The following is a 24984-nucleotide window of genomic DNA, read 5'->3' as shown; positions in this document are numbered from 1 at the left end:
TGTGCGGGCTGGCTCGATACCCACAGGTCGAGCGGGTTTGGGCTGACCTCACACTCCTCTTCACGGGTGGCGGACAGGTGCGGGTTTGAGCTCTTCTGAAATCTTTGAGCTCTGACTGGAGTCTTAGTCCAACATGGGCTCACTAGAGTGATTTCATGCCAAGCAAAGATGACACTGAGCTGCATTTCAATTTGTGCTCCAAAGAAATTAAAGAAGCCATTAGTAATTATGTGGATTAGTCTGATGTCAATTACGTAAAGAAAAATGCACACAAACACACCAGCAGAATTAACAACTGACCTGCAGAGTTTAAGGAGCCATTTGCTCCGCAGCACTGCGGCCAATTGCAAGTTCTAACTGATATTTTGTGTGGGTTCAATACAGCTGTTGTATTCTGTGGCTGTTACAACACAGAAATTTAGAAATCTATATTTATTAAGCAGCCCCCTTGTTCTTTAGAAGTGTTGATACCAACTGGGGTGACCTCCTCTGACTAAGGAACCAAAAGAACTCTAGCACACAGGTGGAATGCTTAACCGAGATGTCCACTGTGTTTAATTGTGCTCAGTTGTTTGGTATGGCACAATTAAACACAGGGGAAATCCCAGTTAAGCATTCAACCCACGCAAAAATTATTTAGAACTTCATTTTCCCCTGCAATTAACACCAGGATAAGCTTGTATACAACTAGATGAAATATTCTGATTTTAAAATGTAAAAAAAATGAAAACAGTGTTTTCTAGATGTTATTAAGCAAACATGAGTAACATGAACATAAATTGAGTACAAAAATGAATGAACTGGTTCAGCCAATTGGAAAAAAAAAAACAAAGTGATTTCTGTTGGAGTTCCCCAAGGCTCTGTCCTGGGACCATTACTATTCTCCCTCTATACTTCCTCCCTCGGCAAATTAATAAATTCTTATGGTTTCCACTACCACCTCTATGCTGACGATACTCAGATCTATCTCTCATCTCCTGATCTCAACCCAGAACTCCTAACTCGCGTCTCCTCCTGCCTGTCCGCTATCTCTACCTGGATGTCGCAACGCTACCTTAAATTAAACCTCTCTAAAACTGAAATGGTTCTCTTTCCTCCAACTAACACCAGCAGCATCCCCGAAGTATCCATCATAGTTAACAATTCCACTATCACCCCCTCTCCCCAGGCCCGGTGCCTTGGGGTTATCCTAGATTCTGCCCTGTCATTCACTCCTCATATCCAGTCACTTACTAAATCTTGTCACTTCCACCTAAGGAACATATCCAAAATACGATCATTTATCACCCAAGACGCTGCCAAAATTCTTATTCACTCTCTCATCATATCGCGTCTAGACTACTGTAACTCTCTTTTAATTGGCCTCCCCCTCCAGAGACTGTCACCTCTCCAGTCCATAATGAACACTGCTGCGAGGCTCATACACCTCCGCAACCGCTCCTCCTCTGCCTCGCCATTCTGTCAATCCCTGCACTGGCTTCCGTTACCTTTCAGAATCAAATTCAAATTAATGACACTGACTTTCAAAGCACTTCATAACTCTGCCCCACCCTACATCTCTGAACTCATCTCTATATACTCACCCACTCGCTTACTACGCTCCTCTACCGACCTACTACTCAACTCTTCTCTCATTACCTCCTCACATGCTCGCATTCAAGACTTTGCAAGGGCTGCACCCCTCCTCTGGAACGCTCTCCCACGGTCTGTCCGACTTTCTCCCAACCTTTCTGCTTTCAAGAAATCTCTGAAAACGCACTTCTTTCGAGAAGCCTACCCTCACTCTGCTTAACTACCAAACGCAACACCACATACAATACCACATTTCTCACCCACTTAATTCGATCTTGCCCACTCCCACACCTTGTGTATTACTCCCTTCCCTTTAGAATGTATGCCTATGCATAGGGCCTTCCTCACCTTTTTGTACCTGTATTGATTGTGATGTTTGTTACTCCATATATTCTATGTATGTAATTCATGTGATGTAGTTGTATAATCACATTTACTTTACAGTGCTACGCAATATGTTGGCGCTATATAAATACATGTTAATAATAATAATAATAATATTGTGATGAGTTGGGAAAATATATCTCCTAGTTCATTCCCAATTTTCTGTGCATGTCAGACACAGTAACCCTGTATATGCCCTTATATATTTAATTTTCTTACGTCACTTCTGGCAATTGCAATCCTGAAAAATGAGTTTGAAGCACAATAAGCCATATTTATCAAAATGAGATTGAAGTGAAGTGATTGCTTCTGATTTATCACTGGAAAATGCTCCAGGTGTTAAGGTAACATTGCTGGTATGTATGAAGTGATCAATCTTGACTTGGTAAATATGGCCCTATATGTCTAATAACTGAATCATATGTTATTCTGAGTATATGCTATATATGTTTGCCAAAGGTGCTGTTCAGAAATCTAGGCTAGAACTTAATTATAATAACTCATCTCAGAGACCTCCTTCTTTTAATAAGGTCTTTTTTCCCAATTTAAGTTCAGGGTCTTTAAAAAGCCAAACGTGATACAGGACAATTTTAACTCTAGTTTAATAACCCCTAAAAGTATTTGCATTCAGTTTGATTCAACTGTAAACAAGCCCTCACATTGATTAGAGCGGGTATTTTATATGGTTTTAGTGTTCCTTTCATTTATACAACTTTATTTGGAAAACTACTTCATACATCTACCACTGTGATGTTATATATACTTTTTGTCTGTGTGCCCCCTTTGTATTTTACAATACTGTAACCTGTTCTTTATACATAAACTATGACCACATTACACAATGGATTCCTCAGTGTCTGACGCACACTAGATTCACAGTATGATGTCTTCATGCTGCTCCACTCCCTGTCTGAGAATATGCTTCCCTCTGCTGTTTTCTGATTTTCTTATTATAGGTAAAACAGTCTATTCTGCCTTTTCATATTCCCCTTTGTCCTTCTATGTTGTCATATTTACTCACAGGGCTCTCATTCTGTATCATATCAGATAATGCTGTACACTCATTATATTCTTGTTATAATATGTTAATGTGCTTAAGAAATGTACCATACAAAGCTGGTGTACACAGATTCTCCATCGGTGTATATTCTATGAAGTTCAATACACTTAAAGGAACATTCTTACCTGTATTTTTATTTATTTTGTGTTTTAGACACAAAATAAAGTATCTCATCATATGTAGAATATGACATTAATGTAATATGACATGCTTTTGGATTTGGGTTTGGAGTATTGATGCACCGAATCCAGGATTCAGTTCGGGATTCGGACAGGATTCAGTCTTTTTCAACAGGATTTGGATTCGGACAAATCCTTGTGCCTGGCCGAACCCGAATCTGTATCCTAATTTGCATATTTAACATTAATGTGTGAAGGATTCAAATGTAGCTCCAAATACAGTTACAAACAAAAGTATAGTAAACACTATTTTTAGGTTTGACTATCTATTTTCTACAAATGTGTTAATGCTAAATAAAAAAAGATTAAAGGTGAACTCCACAAAAACATAACTTAAGCTTTTTGAAATGTAAACATAATTTCAAGCAACTTTGCAATATACGTAAATTAAAAAATATGTATACTTTTCATGATTTTTAGTGGTTTCTGACAGTTCCCTAAGCCTAGCCCCTGCTCTTCTGCTGATCTGTCTGACTACTATGCTGAGCTGGCTGACTACTGTTACTTTGAATCAACAGCCATCTGTCCCAGCCTGCATCCTCCAAACCCCACAATTCCCTGCACATGGGATTTCAATAAGGAACATCAAAGTGCAATGCATTGTGGGTCATGTAGTTCCTGCATGCTGTCTGTAAGCTGTGGAGAAGTTGTTACAATTTGTAACATCAGTATTTTAGTCCCTCCTTCCCTGCTCGATAGTGAGGTGTGGGCCGGCCCGATATCCAGGGGTTTTTTGAGTCGCGGGTGGGTGCTGGTTGAGCTCTTCTCTCCACTGCTTCGACCTTACAAATGCCGGCTTCTGACTTCCGGGTTGAACTGTTATAGACACGTGCCTGCTAGCCCCGCTCCTTTTGCAACATCATCGGCGGGTCAGCGCTGGCCTATAAAAGGAACCGGAAGTCGGGCTCAGGTGGAGGGAGGGAGGGCGGGTGCGGGTTGGGGAAAAACCCAAACCGCTCATCACTACTGCTAGGATTTCAAATGATGCAAAAGAAGCGAAGAACTGTTAACCAGCTGGATTGCAGCATAGAAAATGGCATTTATTTATACTTTATTCAAACAGGTAACTGTGATGGGTAAATTAGGGGTTTCTGTGTTATATGGGCCTCTTCCCCTTTAAGTAGTGTTAAAACATATCTAGATAATTATGTTCATGGCACAATTGACAGCACTTTTATTCCAGGTATGGGATCTGTTATCCAGATATTCAGGACCTGGGGTTTTCCTGATAACGGATCTTTTGGTAATTTGGATCTTTATATGCAATTCTATCATTAAGTCTACTAGAAAATCATGTAAACATTAAATAAACCCAATAGACTGAGGTTGCTTCCAATAAGAATTAATTATATCTTAGTTTGGATCAAGTACAATCTACTATTTTATTATTACAGAAAAAAACTGGAATGATTTTTAAAAATGTGCATAAAATGGAGTCTATGGGAGACAGCCTTTCCATAATTTGGAACTTTCTAGATAATGGGTTTCAGGATAACAGATCTCATAACTGTAGTACACACTACAGTGCAGATTTATTTATGGTTGAATTGAAAATTCAAATTCAAATTTTCGATTTTTTTTTTATATAGTCAAATTTGACTAGAGAATTATCCAAACTCAATCAAAGTTTTTTTTTAAATTCTAATTTGATTTTTGGGATTTATCATACTCTGGCCCTAAAAATTCAAAGTTGACTATTTGCCCCCTAAAGCTTGTCTGTTAAGTTATTGTTAGACCCCTGTTTGCTATAAATTATTGTAAAACTCTGTGTAACTTGTTATATAGTAAATTATGTTTGAGAGTAATATTGGGAAGTGAAAGCAATGTTAAAAAAGGACTGATCTCGCGCTGCAAAGAAGGATTGTCATTGGTGTGTATTTTTTGCACCTGTAATTAAGAAGATACATTAAAAGGGATAGAAGTGCATGGGACAACTATAAATGGTATTTTATGCCATGCCACAGGTTCTCTTTAAACCTCTGTATTCAGTTAGTGTGTGGCATTTAAGCTGCTATATGGTTGCTAAAATAACTGATTTTAACATCCAGCTTGTGCCTTGCATGATAGACTGCATTAATATTAAAATGTAAAATTCCGGCTTCCCAGTCTGTTGGCAGTTAGCTAGATTTCCCTGGGATAAAATCAACTATAATATTGTGGCATGTCATAATTCCACCAAGCATCAGAATTTCTGTATACACTTAAATAAATCCCCCTTTTATTAATGTGCAATAAATTTATTATTTTCACACAACTTCATATAAACCTGCCATACTGGTAAATGCAGCTTTTTATCAGGGCAACGTTATTCAGCAAAAGTGATTGCGCAGCAAATGTGCTCTTCTCACAGTTACTTAGGGACACCTCCATATTGTTCACAGCACCACCTCTGCCAGCTTGAGAACAGTGCAGTTTACAATCTTTCTGCCACTAGAAAGGGTTAATTATCCCGCAGACACTGGGTGCCCTGCGGTGCAGTTAATTCCTCTTGCGACGTCACCTAAAGTTGGCCAGCCAAGGAACAAGGAGGAGATTCCGGGGTGCATTTACCTGCACACACGCCACCAATCTGTTCTAGATGGGTTGGTTCAACATCCATATTTAGTACATCCACTGGTAATGTGAGAATTATTAAAGCAGCAATAGACAAAAAAAGAGGATAGATATGAATGTTGGTGTTCCCCTGGGGTTCATGGGTGATGGAATTAACACTCTATCCTCGCTGTGTTTGTTTCCATGGCAACAGCTACGTACAAGATCCAGAGAACTAGACTATCTTCACGACACAGTTGCAGAAACAGTAGCTTGCAGGTTTCTGATATCGCACCACTGGACAGGCAGCACCCACTGTACTGAGTAAGTGTAAAATTATTTCTCCTCTAGTTTGGGAAAATTCTCTGAATTGGAGTCATTGTGGGCACTGTAGGTTGTTTGCTTGCCTTTGTGATATGCAATTTGGCAGTGGCAGTCTAGAAGTTGCAGGTTTGGCGAGACTGCTGTGTGCTAAATATATCATTACATGCTGTGTTTAGCTCTCAACTCATGTGATAACAGCCTGGGAAAATGAACCCCTTGATTTCCATGCTACTGACAATGTTCTGGCACTCAAACAGAATCCCTAACCAGTCTGCTGAATAGGAGTTTAGTGGTAGCACGGTGCCAGGGAGGCTGGGAAGTGGGTGTTTTTTTTTAGGGTAAATAAACACTGTTCTTATCTTCTGTAAGAGAGGTTTTTGTATGAACAATGCGTGTTGTTGAAACTGAGAATATCTAGTGATACATGTGGATGTGATCTATGACTTTATCATATGCAGTATCATTGCATTGACATCTTCATGTCCTCTGATCCTCATAAACTACTGTATTACTGAGAATGCTCCTCTCCTGACATGCAAGTGCTGCACTTCCAGGCTCCACGTTAAACCTGTTGGTTGTATTTTGCATCTCTGCTGAAATCTTTCCTTGTCTCTGGAATGTCTGAGGATAACTGATATTATTTGTGGGGCAGCTGTGATGTAGGGAGGATATTAAGCTGGAATTCTAGTCCAGTCAACGTCAAGATCGGCTGATTCCCCTGTGTAAAATAATATGTGACCAGCTGTTCCCCTGCAAAGCGGGGAAATCCTCACACACAGGATTCTTCTGCCAGACAAGATTTGTATGTTATGGGAATACATTTGGCGCCTGGGTGGTGTGCCTCCCATTTATAGACTCATTGAAACCAATTCATAGAGGCAATCATCTAGGATCTATTCAATGAAAAATGTTTTAAGCCACACAAAACATCTGCATAGTGGGCTTTTCTCTCTGTAACATTTTTTTGGTATTCATCATGGAAGATCACTCCTTTTGTTCAGAGCCTAAACAGCATTTAACTCCTTTGCTGCGAAATTGCTGATTGCAGTCATCCTGTAGCCAAGTGGTTAAGCACCAGTTGCTGACTTGACTCCACTTAGCTTTGTGGCCATTGGATATCTACGATCAATGAACTATGAGGGTTTTCTTGATGGAGGTACATTGGCCAAACCATTGTAGAAACTATAACAGATTCCATGATGCTAATGGCACTGTCATTGTATAAACACTTTTAACAGTTCCAGTAGCTGGGATAAATAATAACAACTGAAGTGCTGGTATGATGCTCTAATGTGCAGGAATATAAAAAAAACTGCATTAAACAGGACTTGAAGAGTGATGAAGTATATTAAAATAAAGCACTATAAGATTTATTCCACATGCTTTTATTTGTCTGCTAATTTTGTTATTTTTCTGTGATAGAAGATTTGGTTCAAGTGCAATCGATTCCCCTATAACCTATAGTAGTCTGACTAACCCCTATCCTAGATATGTAAATAGATATGCAATACATACAACCTGACAGTGGTCTAACAAAACTGGAATTACGTGGCACAGAGGTACTTGGCAGCTATTGATGTACAATTTGCTATTTCTAGGGGGTTACTTTGTGGCTTGTGTTTATATTGTACTTGTACATGGGAGATCCTGGATACTGTGCAGCCTCACTTGGGCATCTCTTTTTGCAAGTTAGCTGTAGAATCCCATAGAAGACTCATCCCTGTTCTGCACAGGGAAATGCATCCCAACCTGCAAATCATTCCCCCTTTCTAAACAAAGAAACTGGCTTATCATGCCCCTTTTTTACTACAGGCAACTGGAAAAATAATTCATGTTGAGTGAAATTGCTTCTGTTAGACTACTAACAAATTATTTCTTGCAGATTATTTGCAAGTCTAATAAAGGTCCAATATTTGGTGTAAATGCTGACCCCCATTAGCTTGCAAATATTTGAACATTTCAAAATAAATATTGTTTTTTTATCTCACTATAATTCTTATCTCCCATAAAGTGTTTTGATTGGTTCTGGGATTGCGAACCTACAGTTTGAGAACATTTTGCAGTGGCTAGGTAAGCCCAGCTTGCAATACGGGAACCGCAAACCCATGAATGATTGGAAGTTAGGGCAACATTCATAAAGATTACTTATTTGCCGTCCTAAGTGCTGTGCAAGTTTAACATAATAATGGTTACAACAAGCTATTCTTGTATCTATAATATTCATTGCTTTCTATACATAGACCAATGCAACAACATATTCCATGGAGAATGGTTTTGCAGTGAGAAGTAGTACGGGATATTCCATTCATAAGTATAAATCCAAGTCATAAGAGAGAGAATATTTAGTACTCATAATAAGCTATGATGACCTCATACTTACTGTCTAGAAAAATATTTACCCATAAATTGTGACTCTTTTGTAATTGCAGTGTTATACCAGGGTCTTTATACAAGGCTGACATCGATTCTGCTTTTAAAATACAGAGTTTAAAAGTTTACATCTCATCAATCTATTCTGCCTCCATGTTTTAAAAAGCACTCTCAGCTTGTGTGTATATCGTGTATGCCTATATTGTTCCAACATCACTGACAGATGGGCCACATTATGGGATTAATAAGCACGGTACCCTATTAATTTCTTTAGGCATTATATAAATAAGAGTGATATCTAATTCAGGGGGTCAGTGCATCAGATAAGACCTTAGCAGTAAGAACAGGAATTCTTTCCAGAAGAAGGTTTATGAGAGCAAGATAGCTATCAAACAGGGATATCCAATTTGTATCCCTTTGCCTCACTGGCTGACAAGGTGTGCTGGGCGTTGTAGTGCAGCAAATACTGGAAGGCCACTGGTTATTTCCCCTACTATATAAACAGTGTTTACTCAGTGGAATGCTTGTATTTGACTGCCTCAGCTCATTGCTCTCAAGTTGAAGTGTATGGTTAAGCTATAAGGATCATTTTTGCACACTGGCTCCTACTACCTAACTGGGAATAAGAAAGGACAAAGAGAAATGTGGATTTTGTGAGTTTGATTAATTATCTTGCATGTACATATGGAAATAAATGAACAATGGGACATCAGGGAATAACCCTACTGCAGGAATGATAAATGAGCCCTTTTTGGAGATGACTATGTTCAGAAAAAGCATTGGTGTAAAAATGACTTTATGTTTATATGTGAAAAAAACCCACAATCATAATAACAATTAGTGCCCCATTATTCAGAAACGTACTGTATATGCACAGCACAGTCTAATGTGATGCCATTTTTTGAATTAGGTACAATGATTCCTATTGTTCTGGAGATCAGATGGAAGACACAAGCACAGAGAATTTCTCTTTTCCGCTGATTTAATCTCCAGCTTTCTTCAGAGTGGGTGATTTAATTTAAATGGAAATACTAAACTGTAATGTACTGCAAGTGGTGTAGAATGAGTGTCCTCTAAATGGGCCTTCAAGACTTTTCTCGAAAAATGTTGCAGTGTCTGTGTACCAGAAATGCAGTTTGTACTGCTGCTGTTTTAATTGGGGATTTGCTTTTTGGCCATATGCTCCATGGGCACAGAAAAACACAGACCAATGAGACCCTAATGGCCATTGTTGTTTTATATTAGGGGTCATTTTTTCTATTTCAGGAGCACAAATCCCAGAGCACTAAAGGGTGAAGGGCAGGCCCCTTAGTACTCAGTCATCAAGCAGTTGTGCCCTCGAGGATTATTGCACTCTGCAGCTAACAGCTAAAGAGGTTGTTCACGTTTAAGTGAACTTTTAGTAAAATGTAGAGAACGATATTCTGAGACAATTTCCAATTGGTCTTTTGAATTATTCACTTTTGCAGCTCTCTAGTTTGGAAATTCAGCAGCTATCTGATTGCTAGGGTCCAAATGACCTTAGCAATCAAAGTGGTTTGACTGGTACATGAATCAGAGAGGGCCTAAATAGAAAGATATGTAATAAAAAATTATTTTAATTTAAAAAAAATAATTAATAAAAAAATAATTGTAGCCTCGCAGAAAAATACTTTTTTTGGCTGCCGGGGTCAGTGACTCCCATTTGAAAGCTGAAGAGAGTTATAAGAAGAAAGCAAAAAATTAAAACAAAACTATAAGAAATAAAAAAATGAATGAATGAATAAAACAACTGAAAAATTGCTTAGAATTGGCCATTCTATAAGATACTATATCTGGTTGCTAGGGTTCAAATGACCTTAGCAATCAGGGAGTGGTTTGAATAGAACATGAATAGAAGAGGGCCTGAATAGAAAGATATGTAATAATAAATAACAATAAAATTGTAGCCTCACAGAAAAATACTTTTTTTAAAAGCTGAAAAGAGTTAGAGGAAGAAAGCAAATAATTAAAAAAAACTATAAGAAATAAAAGATGAAATCCAACTGAAAAATTGCTTAGAATTTGCCATACTATAACATACCAAAAAAAAACACCCCTTTAAGGGGAAACAGGCCAGCCCTGTCCATACCACCTGCTATAGGGAAGCGCCTGTGTGTCAGATTGTGTGTGTCAGATTGTGTGTGTCAGTGCAAAGTTCATTTCAGAGAGAGGCCGTGTAAAACTCAAAATGCAAAGTCACATGGAATACTTTTGTCTGCCGACAATTGTATCACCGTGAGGGCTTGCGCAGTACTACATCTATAGCCTGATTTGGCTCTTGCCTGGTGGGATTATTTAGCAAGATGGTTGAACCCTGAACAAATATGATTCTAGGAGACTGTCCACAGGGTCAGTAAGTTGCCAGCTCAGTTAAGAGCAGCCAAGTCGGCATGTATTACTGACCAGTGTGTAGTCCACTTCAGCTGCATAGACTGAAACAGTTATGTTTAGAAACTTGTTGATTCATCAAGTTTTTCTAGTACTGCCATAGTTAAAGGCTAGAAGTTAGTGATATTTTTCAGTTTGCATATTTAGATGGAGTGTTTGTGGAATACTGCCAAACAAAGCTGATAGTTATGCAAGATTTTCTTGCAGAAAGTGACTGGATTTCACAGTATAAATGCCATTTGATAGGTTTATTATGCACAGGGAATTCCATATGTGAGTAGATAAATGCAGTTCGCTCTTACATCCATATACATAATCCATTCATACATTCATCCATTATATAGCTCTAGGAACTGATAAGGGAACTTTCCGGGAAGTTCCTTTTCATACTAAGTCATCATCTTAATTTGCTGTAGTAGAACAGTTTTTAGAACGGACGAAAGACATTTCTTATGTAAAACCACATCCTGGTTTTTCCTAGGTTAGTCTAGACAGCTGTGAGTTACTTGCTAAATACACACAACTTAAAAATGGTTGAAGTGAAAAACTTGTTTTGGTCATAATCAGATGCACTGTGAATGTTTTAAAATAGCAAAAGGATTGTAAACCCAGGATCATAACAAAACACAGCAGACCCAGTGGCTGCAAGTAGGGCCAGCATTATGGGGGGCTGGTGGGAAGGTCAGATTGAGTTGAAAATTCAGTATGCCACATAAGCACAACATTTATTATCTTCCCAAGAGGTTGTAGGGATTGCAAAAAGATTTGTTATAGGACCCTGTAAGGTATAGTTATACCACAGGGCACATTTACTTAGGGTCGAATATCGAGGGTTAATTAACCCTCTATATTTGACCGTCAAAGTAAAATCCTTCGACTTCGAATATCGAAGTTGAAGGATTTACCGAATTTCTTTCGTTCGTACGATCGAAGGAAAAATCGTTTGATCGAACAATTAAATCCTTTGAACAAACGATTTCAAGGATTTTAATCCATTGATCGAACGATTTTCCTTCGATCAAAAAAAGCTAGGAAAGCCTGTGGGGACCTTCCCCATAGGCTAACATTGATGCTCAGTGGGTTTTAGGTGGCAAAGCAGGTGGTCTAAGTTTTTTTTAAAGAGACAGTACTTCGACTATCGAATGGTCGAATAGTCGAACGGTTTTTAGTTCGAATCAATCGATTCAAAGTCATAGTCGAAGGTCGAAGTAGCCAAAAAATACTTCAAAATTCAATGTATTTTTTTATTCTATTCCTTCACTCAAGCTAAGTAAATGTGCCCCCACTCGTATCCCATTTTGAATATGTGTTTTCTGGCCAAGAGATAAAGAATGTGATCATCTAACTGAATTAGCATCAGTACTCAGTATAAATTTGCAATTCATTTTATGTATTTTGTTTTGTATTATGGATTTTGTCTGTGCAAACAGTGATTGTCTATGTATTACTTACTGCTTTGTAGTTTAAACAGGCAATGTTTCTATTTACATTCCTGTTTGTACTGCTTTTCTAATGAACTTCTGGCATGTAAATGGCTATTACAAACTGTTCATGGAGGAAACATGTTCATGGAATCAAGAGGCTGTAAACAATTTGCCTTTTTTGTGCTGGTGCCCAATTGGCACATTCATCATAGTTTCTGTAGCAAAATCTGCCTTTATATGGAGGTTTCTTATAGTCAGCAGTGTGGGATATGCCTTAAAGGCAACTATCAGGACACCAAATCTGTTACTCCATCTATTAGAAGTGTATATGCCTTGCATTACCAGTTAAGGGGACTATAAATGGGAATTGCTTAGAACGTTCATTACCTGCTTATTTGCATTAATTCATATAATAAACGGGATAGTTCACCTCTAAGTTAACTTTTAGTATGTTATTGTATGATCAATTCTTTTTATTTTTTTCTTTTGTATAGTTTTGGAATGATTTGCTTTCCTGTTCTGACTCATTCCAGCTTTCAAAGGGGGTTCGCTGTCCCTGAATTTCATGGTTATTGTGATTTTATCATTCATCCTTTTTTCAGGCTGTCTCCTATTCATATTCCAGTCTCTGATTCACACCACTGCCTGGTTGCTAGGGTAATTTGGACCCTAGCAACCAGATAGCTGCTGAAATTCCAAACTGGAGAGCTGCTGAGCAAAATGGTAAATAATGCAAAAACCACAAATAGTACGAAATGAAGATCAATTGCAAATTGTCTCAGAATAGCACTCTCTACATGATAATAAAAGTAAATTAAAGGGGTTGTACACCTTTGAGTTAATTTTAAGTCTGATGTAGAGATTGATATTCCTAGACAATTTGCAATTGTTTTTCATTTTACTTGTGGTTTTTGAGTTATTTAGCTTTTTATTCAGCAGCTCTCCAGTTCGCAGTTTAAGCTAAATAGTTGCTAGGGTCTAAATTACCCTAGCCACCATACATAAATTTGAATAAAAGACTGGAACATGAAACGGTCAAGGCTTGACTACGAGTATTAAAAAGTAGCAATAACAATAAATGTGTATCCTTACAGAGCATTTAAAAGCTGGAAAGAGGAAGAAGGCAAATCATTTAAAAAACGTAAAAAAAATAATAATGACAATGCAGTCAGCAGTGGAGGTACAAAGAGAGAGTCGGCGACCCCCTTTGTTGATCGCTGCTCCGTCAACTACAATATCAGTTGTGTGGCGATTTCATAGATGCAAGCAAGTTACTTTTATTAGAAAAAAAGTATACAAATGTAAAGCACTATGCAACTTAAAGAAAGATGAACATGCCTATTAAGACATACTGTGCAGAGTGCAGTGCTCTAAGGTCAAGGGTCCTCTCCCTTTCCCTAGTTTGCTATAAACTGTTATGTGCCATAGAAAACATAGACATTCTTTATTATATAAACATACCTGCTCTGTCTCCAATAATCCCTTACTTAACAGAGAGTGAGTCTGCATGGGAATATAAAAGCTTATTAGCATGCACAGGGTACTTGTCTGACATTCTTGATGACTTCCTGGAGGGGCTATGAACACTTGTTGAGTAGACTGAGAATTCACGGTTCTCTTGATGAATGAGAATCCTCTGCCTGGATGTATTCTTCCAAGTCTGCACTAGTGTATCAAAGCATTTGTCATGATCTTTCCTACTAAAATGGTTTCATGTGCCTAATCTTACTTAGGGAATATCCCCAAGGTGTGCAAGAGTTGTAGAGATTTTATTTAGCTGTATCAATCAAATCGTGTTCAACGGATCAGCCACCCAAGGGTTTTGAAGTAGAAATGATTACATCAGGAAAATAGCAGTCTGAATGACCATAAAACTTTGCACACAGTATCAAGCACAATGATAAGATTTCCCAAAGAGTAATTTGTTTTCAGACAACGTAATCAGAAATATTTTTGGAGCAAAAATGTTTTTCAAACCAAACAGCCCTCCTTATAAACCACATGTTAGATAAATGGTACCTACATGAGTATTCTGATGATGGGCCACAAAGTCTATTAACTTGATTCTGTTCCCTGTTCATGGACCTTAATGGAGGCACAAGTGCAATTTTGCAGCAGTGTAGTCAGTCACCCATCGCAATCAGTCACAATTAGCTTTGATCAATCTGATGCATTTAGACTAATACATTTGCACAAATACTAATAATTTTCTGTACATTGTTGCGTGCATACAAAGTGCTAAATAAATAGAAATATATACAGTATACATATAATAAACAAGCTAAATAGTCTGCTAAATCAGTATTACATTTAGTGTAAGCAGCTGCACCCAAAATCATTAAAAGGTCAACTGTTGATTTTATCACAAAATTCTGTCCCATTTTCTTAGTATTTCTTAGTGTACATCAGCCATATGAAAGTAAAGAATGATGCTTTTGAAGTTATTCCCTGTAGCTCGGTGCTTTCTGATCTTGGCTGGCCCACTTACGGATATTAGGAGCACTGTGCATGCTCATTATTTTGTGGGCCACTGTAGGTGCTAATAGTAGATACCTGGAAATTTGACTCTACGAGATATGGCAACATAACTAACTTGTCCAGTCACAGAAGCTATCAATACGCATGGTATGATGATATCTGATGATAAATTATGTGCTAGGAAATGTTTAACCATGTGGCTCTTCATCAATCAGTGAAAAGGGGAATGGGCAGGATCATTAATAACTCTCAAGGGTTGCATTACTTATCTGATAAACAGGAAGTCTAGAATCCGTGAACTTGTTCTAAATTTGAAAGTGAAAAGTTAATCGATTTCCATTTTTACTAGAAGGGTGGTGGTTGTATCGATGAGGTTGGTATACTGTACTCCATTTGATAATGCTAAGGGAATGCAAAAATCTAAAGTTTAAAGCTACTAAGCAAATGTAAAGCTTTGATGAGTTTGCCATATGGAGTTCCTTGAGCTGTAAAAAGCCTCGCCTGTGCCATTATTTCAGATACAGTGTAACATAGAAATTATCTGTTTGATCTCCTTACTCATCACTTTTCCTCTAACCTGTGACTAAGCAGAACAGCCCTCTGGTCTGCCCTGTACTAAAAACCAAGGATGAGCTGAAGAATTCAATCTGGTATTTTACAAGGATCTGGATACTTCTGCTTACATATGTTTATACAGGACTGAAAGTTTGGGGTAAAGATGGAGACATCCACCACAGAACACCAAATTGAGAGTTATAAATTAAAATCAGATTTTGCCACTCCCATGAGATTTTGGTTTGTCATGTATTGGGGTGACAAGGGGGAGGGGAAGTAAATGACTGTTTTATGTACCCTTGTTTGTTATCTAAAGTTTTTTGCATATGATGCTGCATTTCAGTTGGTTACTTTTAGCACCTGGGTCATTTTCAGAGAAACAAATTTCCTTGGAAAGTTAATAAAAATTAGGGTTTGTCTACAAATAAGAGACCGTTTGCACCGTATGCTGCTAATATCTGCAATAAATTCCCTTGATTACATTTTCGAGATGATGCCAAATGCAAGGTAGATGTTTTGATGGCAGCTCCATACATATGTAAAACTGCAAATACAGTGTTGGACTGGGACACCAGAGGCCCACCCAAAACCCTTAGACCAGGGGCCCACCCAAAAACCTTTAGACCAGGGGCCTACTCTAAGTATTATTTTCTTCCTCTCCTGAATCAACCTCTATTCTCCTATTCTCTTTTCTTTACATACTATAATATGTTATTCCATCCATTTAGCCTCTTTATTCTCATAGAAATAGGGAATGACCATGAAATAGGCCAAATGTTTAGAAGCAGGAGGGCCCACTGACACCTGGGCCCACTGGGAGTTTTCCTGGTATCCCGGTGGGCCAGTCTGACACTGTGCAAATATGCAGAGGCTCTGTGCACACGAGAACCTATGCTCTTCTTTTCACTGACAGTTTAAAGGGAGAATATATAGGGGATGTTTATGAAGGGCTAGGCAGGAGTGCAGGAACTTAGATCTTTTGGCTCTTCACTCTGTGGCTTACATTGAATTAAAAGGGAATTAAAAGGTATTTGGTGCTTTGCTGACAGGTGTCAGGGGCCCTGCAGTTTACATGTTCAGTAAGCAGCTTGTAAGTACCTTGTATCCCCAGGTGCTCCTGGCCTGCACGTTCTGAATCATGTAGACTCTAAGGCCATGCCAGTGGACAAACACCATCCACCCTTCTATGTGCAGTGCTCCATAAAGAGAGAGACATACGTCTTTAGGCACTAAACACAGATTCCATAGGTGCAAAGAACAAATTACTTTTTTTAAACAGTTAACTTTTTATAAATGAGGTTAAGTAATTATCTGTTTTTGATTTTAAAGGAGATGCATTTATTAATATGAACATCGAAAAAAATATGTTTCTGTGCTCTCCCAGCTAAGCAGAACAAAGGCTTTCCTATTTTTATGGGATATTTCTTTACAACATTACTGTAGCTGAAACCCACTTTTTGCCTGTTTTGGCAGGCAAGAAATCTTGGATATCTGCAGCAAAAGAACAGTGCCATCATCTCTAATTGTTTGCTGCCAGAAAAACAACCAAAGTCTGAAGTGTAATCATTTCTGAATGCAATATTCCAAAGAAGTGACAGCCCCTTACTTTATTCACATAGATCATAAGGTATAGGGATCACTGAACATTCAACAGGAAAATAAAACAGAGGCATTGCACTAAGATCTAGGTTGGTAGGAGAGGATGTCATGTGATATATGAACTATTTTAGCTGTTCGTCAGTTTTTATTTATATTTTATCTCTATATTTTGCTCAGCTTTTGAGTGGACTGCAATTACAAAGTTGAGCCCTATGAATCTATTACAGGCTGCCTGGCATGGGCTGTTTGTTTTGTGTGCTGCTGGTATTTCCAGGTCTTGACAAAGCAGGAGGGACCAGCATATTTATTCACATCCATTGCTTTACAATGAAGGGGGAAACAAGTATGTTTAAGAGGATAATAGCTCTCCAAATAATTCATTGTACTTGACTGTGCATGGAGAAGAGCGGCTTTGAAATGATGAGCTTTTTCCTCTAAAGACCTAATCACTTGCACTCAGTGCTGTGAATCTGCTTCAATTGCTTTGCCCAGCTCACATAGAAGATGTTATAGCATGTATTGTTTTTATTATTACAATCACACCAATTACTTCTGAGTGTTTGTTTAACCTGTTAAGAGCTTGAATGCCCTCTGAGAGCATTTTTGCGAGTAGAAAGCTATTTGGAAACCAAAACAAAAAGTTTAATGGGTTTTGAAATATGTGTTATACTGAAATGGTAAATACAAGGTGTTAGTATTTTCTGTCAGTTTATTAAATAACAAATTCCTACAATGAAATGCTGTTCTCTATGTTATTGCTGTTTTAAAGGAGAAGGAAAGCTATCAGTGGGGTTGTCCAATGATTATAATTGCTTACCTGATCAGATCCACCATCAGAAATCCCTATATGATAAAATTTTCTGGACACAAGTAAAAAAACAATTGCAAGCCAAGGCCCCCTTCTCAAGTAAAAAACCCATTGGTGGCCAGCACCGCCCCTCAAGTTAAAAAAAACCCATTGGCTGCCAGGCAACCCCACAAGTAAAAAAATAGTTGCAAGCAAGGGCCCCCTACACAAGTAAAAACCCCATTGGTGGCCAGTCCCCCCCAAGTTAAAAAAAAAACCCATTGGCTGCCAGGCACCCCCACAAGTAAAAAAAACCAAATATTGGTGACAAGGGCTCCTCACACGGTAAAAAAAAAAAAAACATTGGTGGCCCGGACAATTGGTAAATATTGAGGGGCCAGGGATCCCATAAATCCCATATCCCAAGAAAATGTAGGACACTGGCTTGTTTGTTCTTGAACTACTCCTGTGTTACTATGGCCTTGTATTTGCAAGCATTGGACAATTCTACCTCAGGCTGGTGTGTCAGCTTGGGGAGCAGGAAGGAAACTAGAATCACTGGGCACCACAAGTCATTTTACCTTTTACTTTTCCTTAAATGGTGAAGTTCCTCAAAACTTCAGTAATTTAGCAAATGAGTTATCTTATGATATTTCCTGTATCATGCACCATCCATTCTTCCTTCTAACAGAACACCAAGATGCCCATTAGCTGCTAATGAAAAGCAGCAACACAGCATGATACTACTTCCGCCATACTGATTAATGATAATGATTTTAAAAATCACAGTAACGTTGGAGTGGCTTACAAACAGAAAGTTGGACCATAAAATTTAGGTGCCTAGAATAATTATTCATTATAATTTGACTTCCAAATGGTATTATAGCCCCATAAAATTGAACAGCTTGTTCTTAAATACTCTGTTGGAGATCTTCCAACAGAGGATCATTTAGCCATATTTGGTTCACCTACAGCAAAATAATAGTTTTTTGAAGATAATTAGTAAACATATATTTTCTATAATTTTATTCAACAAAAGCAACAACTGAATACAAAACAAAATCAGTCTGCTGCGTCTATACCTGTTCCTCCTTTTTACCTTCTTTCATTGTCTGTTTTGTTCTATAAACCTCCATAGATATAGAATTTGATTGCTTATAAAAATGATGTTCTAAATGTTCATTATACTCTTACAGCAAACTTTTATGCTTCTATCTATCTATAGGTAATAATGTTCAAGGTGGACAAGTCTTCCTGTGTTGGATGAGGCTTGTCCATCCAAAACTTTATTTCCTTTTGATTACACTCTATGGCCTAATAAATAGGTAAAGTACATTTCTGAATGCAAACTTTGCGTGTGCAGCTACTATCTTCCTTTCTTGCACTGGAGTTGCCAGTTATCTAGGGAGCTCTAGCACCACTACAAATCTGTTGACAACCATGAGTGCAGGAGCAACTTAATTTATATATTCTGACTTGACCTAAAAACAAGTCACGTTTGTTGAAACCTGTTGATCTTGGGTGAAACTTAATTCTAAAACATATCATTGCCATTAGCTCTTGATGTTTCTGTTTGCTGCAGGTATGAAGACTGACCCTTGGTACTAATAGAGTTAATGCCTGATGCCCTCTAACAGCTTTGGATCAACAGCGGACCTGCATCTTTTCTTTCTTTGGCCTGATTACAGGCACCAGGATCTTTCTCTTGTGATCTTAGCGACTAACTCCTATTGATCTCTGTAATGTTACTCCATGGCTTTTAGGTCATGTAAGAGATTGCTCGTTAGCTATTATGCTAAGCGTGTTTCTGAATCTCTTCTTCCTGCTACTGCCTTTGTTATTTTATCCATTCCTATTAATATGACATTGGGTATGCAAACTCATGCGATAAAGTGATTACAATAGGAGACTTTGCTTTTATTGTGCAAAATCGAGATTTATGAACTTAAAGACACAAAGATAAAGGTTCATACGATTGTCTGACCACGTATAGATTGTCCTTACATTTTTAGTACCATGGCGATCAGTCGTTTAGTCGTTCTGGCAGGTTAGAAAATTTCTGTCGGCTAGCAATAATATCTCTGCGTGTATTGCCTATTTTTGGGTGTCTGTCACTACTGTTTATCAGACATAACTTCTGTATGATTGCTGTCTGTGAATTCATGACCAGAACATTGTCTACTTTGCCCTTTTTACTATTTATTTAATCTGAATGGTTAGTTGCAGGTCAGAAGATTGCAACATTCAATCGTTTGATTCAACATGATGATGAAATCTGCATGAATATGGCCAGTTTAAAGCTTGCCTCACTTACGTATGCATAACGCCACAAAAACTGCCCTGAGTTGCCTAGAAACTTGTGTAACTTCTGAAAAACAGAACATACATATCAAGCCAAGACATTGCAGAGAAGTGTGACAGGGGGAAATTCCAATGGCCATGAACTTTTCAGCAGGGGAATGACTGGTTAGTGAGTCCCATAGCAACAACATTGGGTCCCTAAATTTTTCAGTCCCACGGTGCCCCCTGTAGTTTCTTCAGTTGAAGTTCCCTTTTAGTTACACCACTTCTTTTCAGTAAAATGATTGGTGAGTTTGGTGAGATTGGTGATTGTAGCACACACACATGGGGCATTGCCAAAAATATTGGTATATGCTTGTGTTCATGGGGCCTCATATAAATAACTTGTACAAGCCCCAAAGTTTCTGATGGACACCCTGTGTTCACATATGTCCTTATTAAAGTAGAGGGGATAGTAGGAGCAGATTGTGGTCTTCTTTTATCACCTATTTAGAGATGTTGCATTCCACTGTGGAATGCACAACCATCTTGGATTTTTTTTTTTGTAACAGGAGCCAGGCAGAGAGAGAGAGAGAGCCAAGCAGCAAGAAAGAAGAAAACTTTGCTTTTGGTTTTCTGATTTTCTGGTGTATCTGGAATTAATGAGGCCCTAATTGGCCATTTTTCATTGGCGTGTCTGGGGTTAGTGGCCTGTTATTTTCAATGTAGCTTTACAATATAAAAGTACTACTATTAAAATACTACTTATACACAAAAATATCATGTTTTCTAAAGTTATTTTAAAAAGTGAACAATATACTGTGTTTTTTTATTTTTGGATGTTATAAGGTTGTGGACAAAGTATCCCTTAAAATTTTCCTGCTGGTTGATCCCTTGGGTGCTCCTCTGTAGCTATTTTAGAAAGACATCTCATGGCCAGTTTCAGCTTCACTAATCAGTGTAATGTTTCTATGGCAATCCAAGGAATATTTATATAATTGGCGTGATCTGAAGATTTTTATCAGGAGCCTGCCTTTATGAAATCACAAAGGTATTGGAGAAATTCCATACATCATAGTGGCTGCATAATGGTTGATGTATCATTTCATTATGAGCAGATCTTTTTTTATTTTTTTTCTCCTCATTTGTTATAGAAGCAGTTCATTAATCGTTGATACATGCAAATATTTTTATAAGTGCATTTTCCTTTTTTACTGCCATGTAATAATAATTACATTTGTTTCACTACAACTCATAAAATACTGAATTAATATGATTTTGAGAATGTTTAATCATCCTAATCTACCCAAACATAAGATTGCAGAGAAAATGTACATACAGTATGCTTTGCCAGTGAATTGCATTGCACTAATTGAAAGATGTCCCAAATGAAATCCGCAAGCAATGTTTACGGAAGAGCTGCATCTTTTAAATAGGTTGATGTATATTAAAAACAGGTTGCTTTTTTATTACAGCATATTGTTTGGCATTAAAAGTTTGTTTATCTATTGTGTGTAAAACAGTTTAAGGTCAAAATACCTCTGTCCCCCATCACTGCTGGCTTCACATAAACATATACTATGGTAGATCTGACAATGGCAGGCTGTGGGTCACTGCTAGGTCTGCCGTAGGACGGGTATTTCCCATACATCTATGTGGGCAGCAGCAACAGGTGGGTAGTTTTTTTCACTGTTGCAGTTTCAGCTTCAGTGCAGCAGTAATTAAACTGCATCATGTGCCATTTCAGTACAGAAGAAATGGAATCTTAATTTCGTTCTTTTTTTAGATTTAAGACATTTTGAGTTGCTCTGTGTTTTAATATTCTGTGGTCTATGACTGATTTAACGTTTTTGTACCCAACTTATTCAGTTTGGCTTACTTATAACCAGGCTGAACACAAAATTGATCAGAAATGTGTTCAAGTCAAGAAATAGTTTTTAACGAAAACCTGTACAGAATTGTAGTAACTATTGCCAGTTTACATACCGGTAAATATGTTTTTTTTGTGTGTTTGTAAACGATCCTTTGTCTGTTGTCTTACAGCAGAGCAAGCAGGCATTATTTAGGGTGCCTTTGTGAAAAGCAAGATTAGGGTGTGTAGCAGCCGAGAGTAGGAAGTAAGTCCCACAGTTCTGCTTGCCAGACTGGTTATTGTGGCAGGACATGTGTCAGTGGTTCAAGGCTCACACCCTGTAGCTAGGAGAGAGCCAGGAGGAAAGTGTTGGAGCTGCCAGAACTTGCTGCTGTCTCTCTGGTCTGACAATGTTGATACTAGCTCACAAACAATATAGGATACGTTCAGAATGGACCTTAGGACTGTAGGGAAATGTCTGTTAGTGTATATATATATATATATATATATATATATATATATACAGTGGTGTGAAAAACTATTTGCCCCCTTCCTGATTTCTTATTCTTTTGCATGTTTGTCACACTTAAATGTTTCTGCTCATCAAAAACCATTAACTATTAGTCAAAGATAACATAATTGAACACAAAATGCAGTTTTTAAATGAAGGTTTACGTTATTAAGGGAGAAAAAAACCTCCAAATCTACATGGGCCTGTGTGAAAAAGTGATTGCCCCCCTTGTTAAAAAATAACTTAACTGTGGTTTATCACACCTGAGTTCAATTTCAAAGGTTATAAAGCCATTTCTAAAGCTTTGGGACTCCAGCGAACCACAGTGAGAGCCATTATCCACAAATGGCAAAAACATGGAACAGTGGTGAACCTTCCCAGGAGTGGCCGGCCGACCAAAATTACCCCAAGAGCGCAGAGACAACTCATCCGAGAGGCCACAAAAGACCCCAGGACAACATCTAAAGAACTGCAGGCCTCACTTGCCTCAATTAAGGTCAGTGTTCACGACTCCACCATAAGAAAGAGACTGGGCAAAAACAGCCTGCATGGCACATTTCCAAGGCGCAAACCACTTTTAAGCAAAAAGAACATTAAGGCTCGTCTCAATTTTGCTAAAAAACATCTCAATGATTGCCAAGACTTTTGGGAAAATACCTTGTGGACCGACGAGACAAAAGTTGAACTTTTTGGAAGGTGCGCGTCCCTTACATCTGGCGTAAAAGTAACACAGCATTTCAGAAAAAGAACATCATACCAACAGTAAAATATGGTGGTGGTAGTGTGATGGTCTGGGGTTGTTTTGCTGCTTCAGGACCTGGAAGACTTGCTGTGATAGATGGAACCATGAATTCTACTGTCTACCAAAAAATCCTGAAGGAGAATGTCCGGCCATCTGTTCGTCAACTCAAGCTGAAGCGATCTTGGGTGCTGCAGCAGGACAATGACCCAAAACACACCAGCAAATCCACCTCTGAATGGCTGAAGAAAAACAAAATGAAGACTTTGGAGTGGCCTAGTCAAAGTCCTGACCTGAATCCTATTGATATGTTGTGGCATGACCTTAAAAGGCGCTTCATGCTAGAAAACCCTCAAATAAAGCTGAATTACAACAATTCTGCAAAGATGAGTGGGCCAAAATTCCTCCAGAGCGCTGTAAAAGACTCGTTGCAAGTTATCGCAAACGCTTGATTGCAGTTATTGCTGCTAAGGGTGGCCCAACCAGTTATTAGGTTCAGGGGGCAATTACTTTTTCACACAGGTTTGGATTTCTTTTCTCACTAAATAATAAAAACCCTCATTTAAAAACTGCATTTTGTGTTTACTTGTGTTATCTTTGACTAATAGTTAAATGTGTTTGATGATCAGAAACATTTTGTGTGACAAACAAGCAAAAGAATAAGAAATCAGGAAGGGGGCAAATAGTTTTTCACACCACTGTGTATATATATATATATATATATATATATATATATATATATATATATATATATATATATATACTATAGAAAAAGAGGCTGCATTGTAGAATCAGTGGATTTAGTACTAGTTCAAATGTTATTCTTGGATCTCTACACACCTTTAGGGTGAAAACATAGTGCTGAAATTATGAAGTTTGTTGGAAAGAAATATTTTGCTTATGCTGGACAATGAGAAATAAGAGGTATGGGATCCGTTATCTGGAAACCTGTAATCCAGAAAGCCCCGAATTTCGGGAAGTCCATCTCCCATAGACTCCATTTTATCCACATAATCCACATTTTTAAAAATGATTTCCTTTTCTCAGTAATAATAAAACAGTACCTTGTCCTTGATCCCAACTAAGATACAATTAATCCTCATTGGAAGCAAATCCAGCCTATTGGGTTTATCTAATGTTTACATGATTTTCTAGTAGGCTTAAGGCATGGAGATCCAAATTACGGAAAGATCCGCTATCCAGAAAAGCCCAGGTCCCGAGCATTCTGGATAACAGGTCCCATACTTATAATGTATTTTCACTTTGTGGTGTTACTGACCCTTTATGCTGGCCACACATACAGATTTCCAGCCAATTCTGCAGCATACTTGACCAACCAAAACATAAGATGTCAAACTTTGGCAGTACTTCCGCCTAGTGGTCTGATCTATTAGCTTGTGTGCAGTATGTCAAATGCTGCAGTTTGCATTGCTACTTTGATTTTATGCACATTTTTAACACTGACTTGGAAATATTTTCAGTGATAGTATGCTCAATTGTGCTGTGTTAGGGATGAGCAATGTTACTGTCCTGTGTTGGCTAACAGTACAAACTGCCTGCTGGGAATTTCGCAGGTGCATAAAAGAGCCAGAGAAACGATGTGGTGACATCACAACAGAGTGAGCACGCGGGTCAAAGTCTGCACATGCGTCAAAGTGTTTTAGCAGCCATATTTGTGAAGTAGTCAGATTGAATATGGCAGTTGAAATCATCCTGATGGCATTGTACAAGCAAAACACTGGCAAAAAAAGTGTTTTACACAAAATTATTTACTTTAATTATGTTAGACAACACTAATATTATTAACACAACAGTCCTTCTGTCTAACTTTTTGTGTAAACGATCCAGTGTAAACTTTTTAAGAGAGCAGTGCAGTGTAGCATCTGGACTTGCTGCCAGGATAAGGCATGTAAACCCCCTGGCACAGTT

General features: G+C 38.1%; 1 protein-coding gene across 3 annotated transcripts in view; it reads left to right on the top strand.

Annotated features, from left to right (window-relative positions):
• The window catches only part of foxn3.L (forkhead box N3 L homeolog), a 163289-nt gene that overhangs the window by 54784 nt on the left and 83521 nt on the right, over window positions 1–24984 (top strand). The window contains exon 1 of one of the 3 annotated variants that reach the window (XM_018228566.2): window positions 5965–6051. The exons of the other annotated variants lie outside the window; for them this stretch is intronic. The gene's annotated coding sequence lies outside the window, so the exon portion shown is untranslated. Of the gene's footprint in view, window positions 1–5964; window positions 6052–24984 lie in introns of those variants that run through there. 3 annotated transcript variants of the gene reach the window in all.

The sequence above is a fragment of the Xenopus laevis genome, chromosome 8L, assembly GCF_017654675.1.
Source record: "Xenopus laevis strain J_2021 chromosome 8L, Xenopus_laevis_v10.1, whole genome shotgun sequence".
NCBI classification, from domain to species: domain Eukaryota; kingdom Metazoa; phylum Chordata; class Amphibia; order Anura; family Pipidae; genus Xenopus; species Xenopus laevis.
The sequence above is the reverse complement of the archived record's forward strand: the minus strand, read 5'-3'. Positions and strand labels throughout refer to the sequence as shown.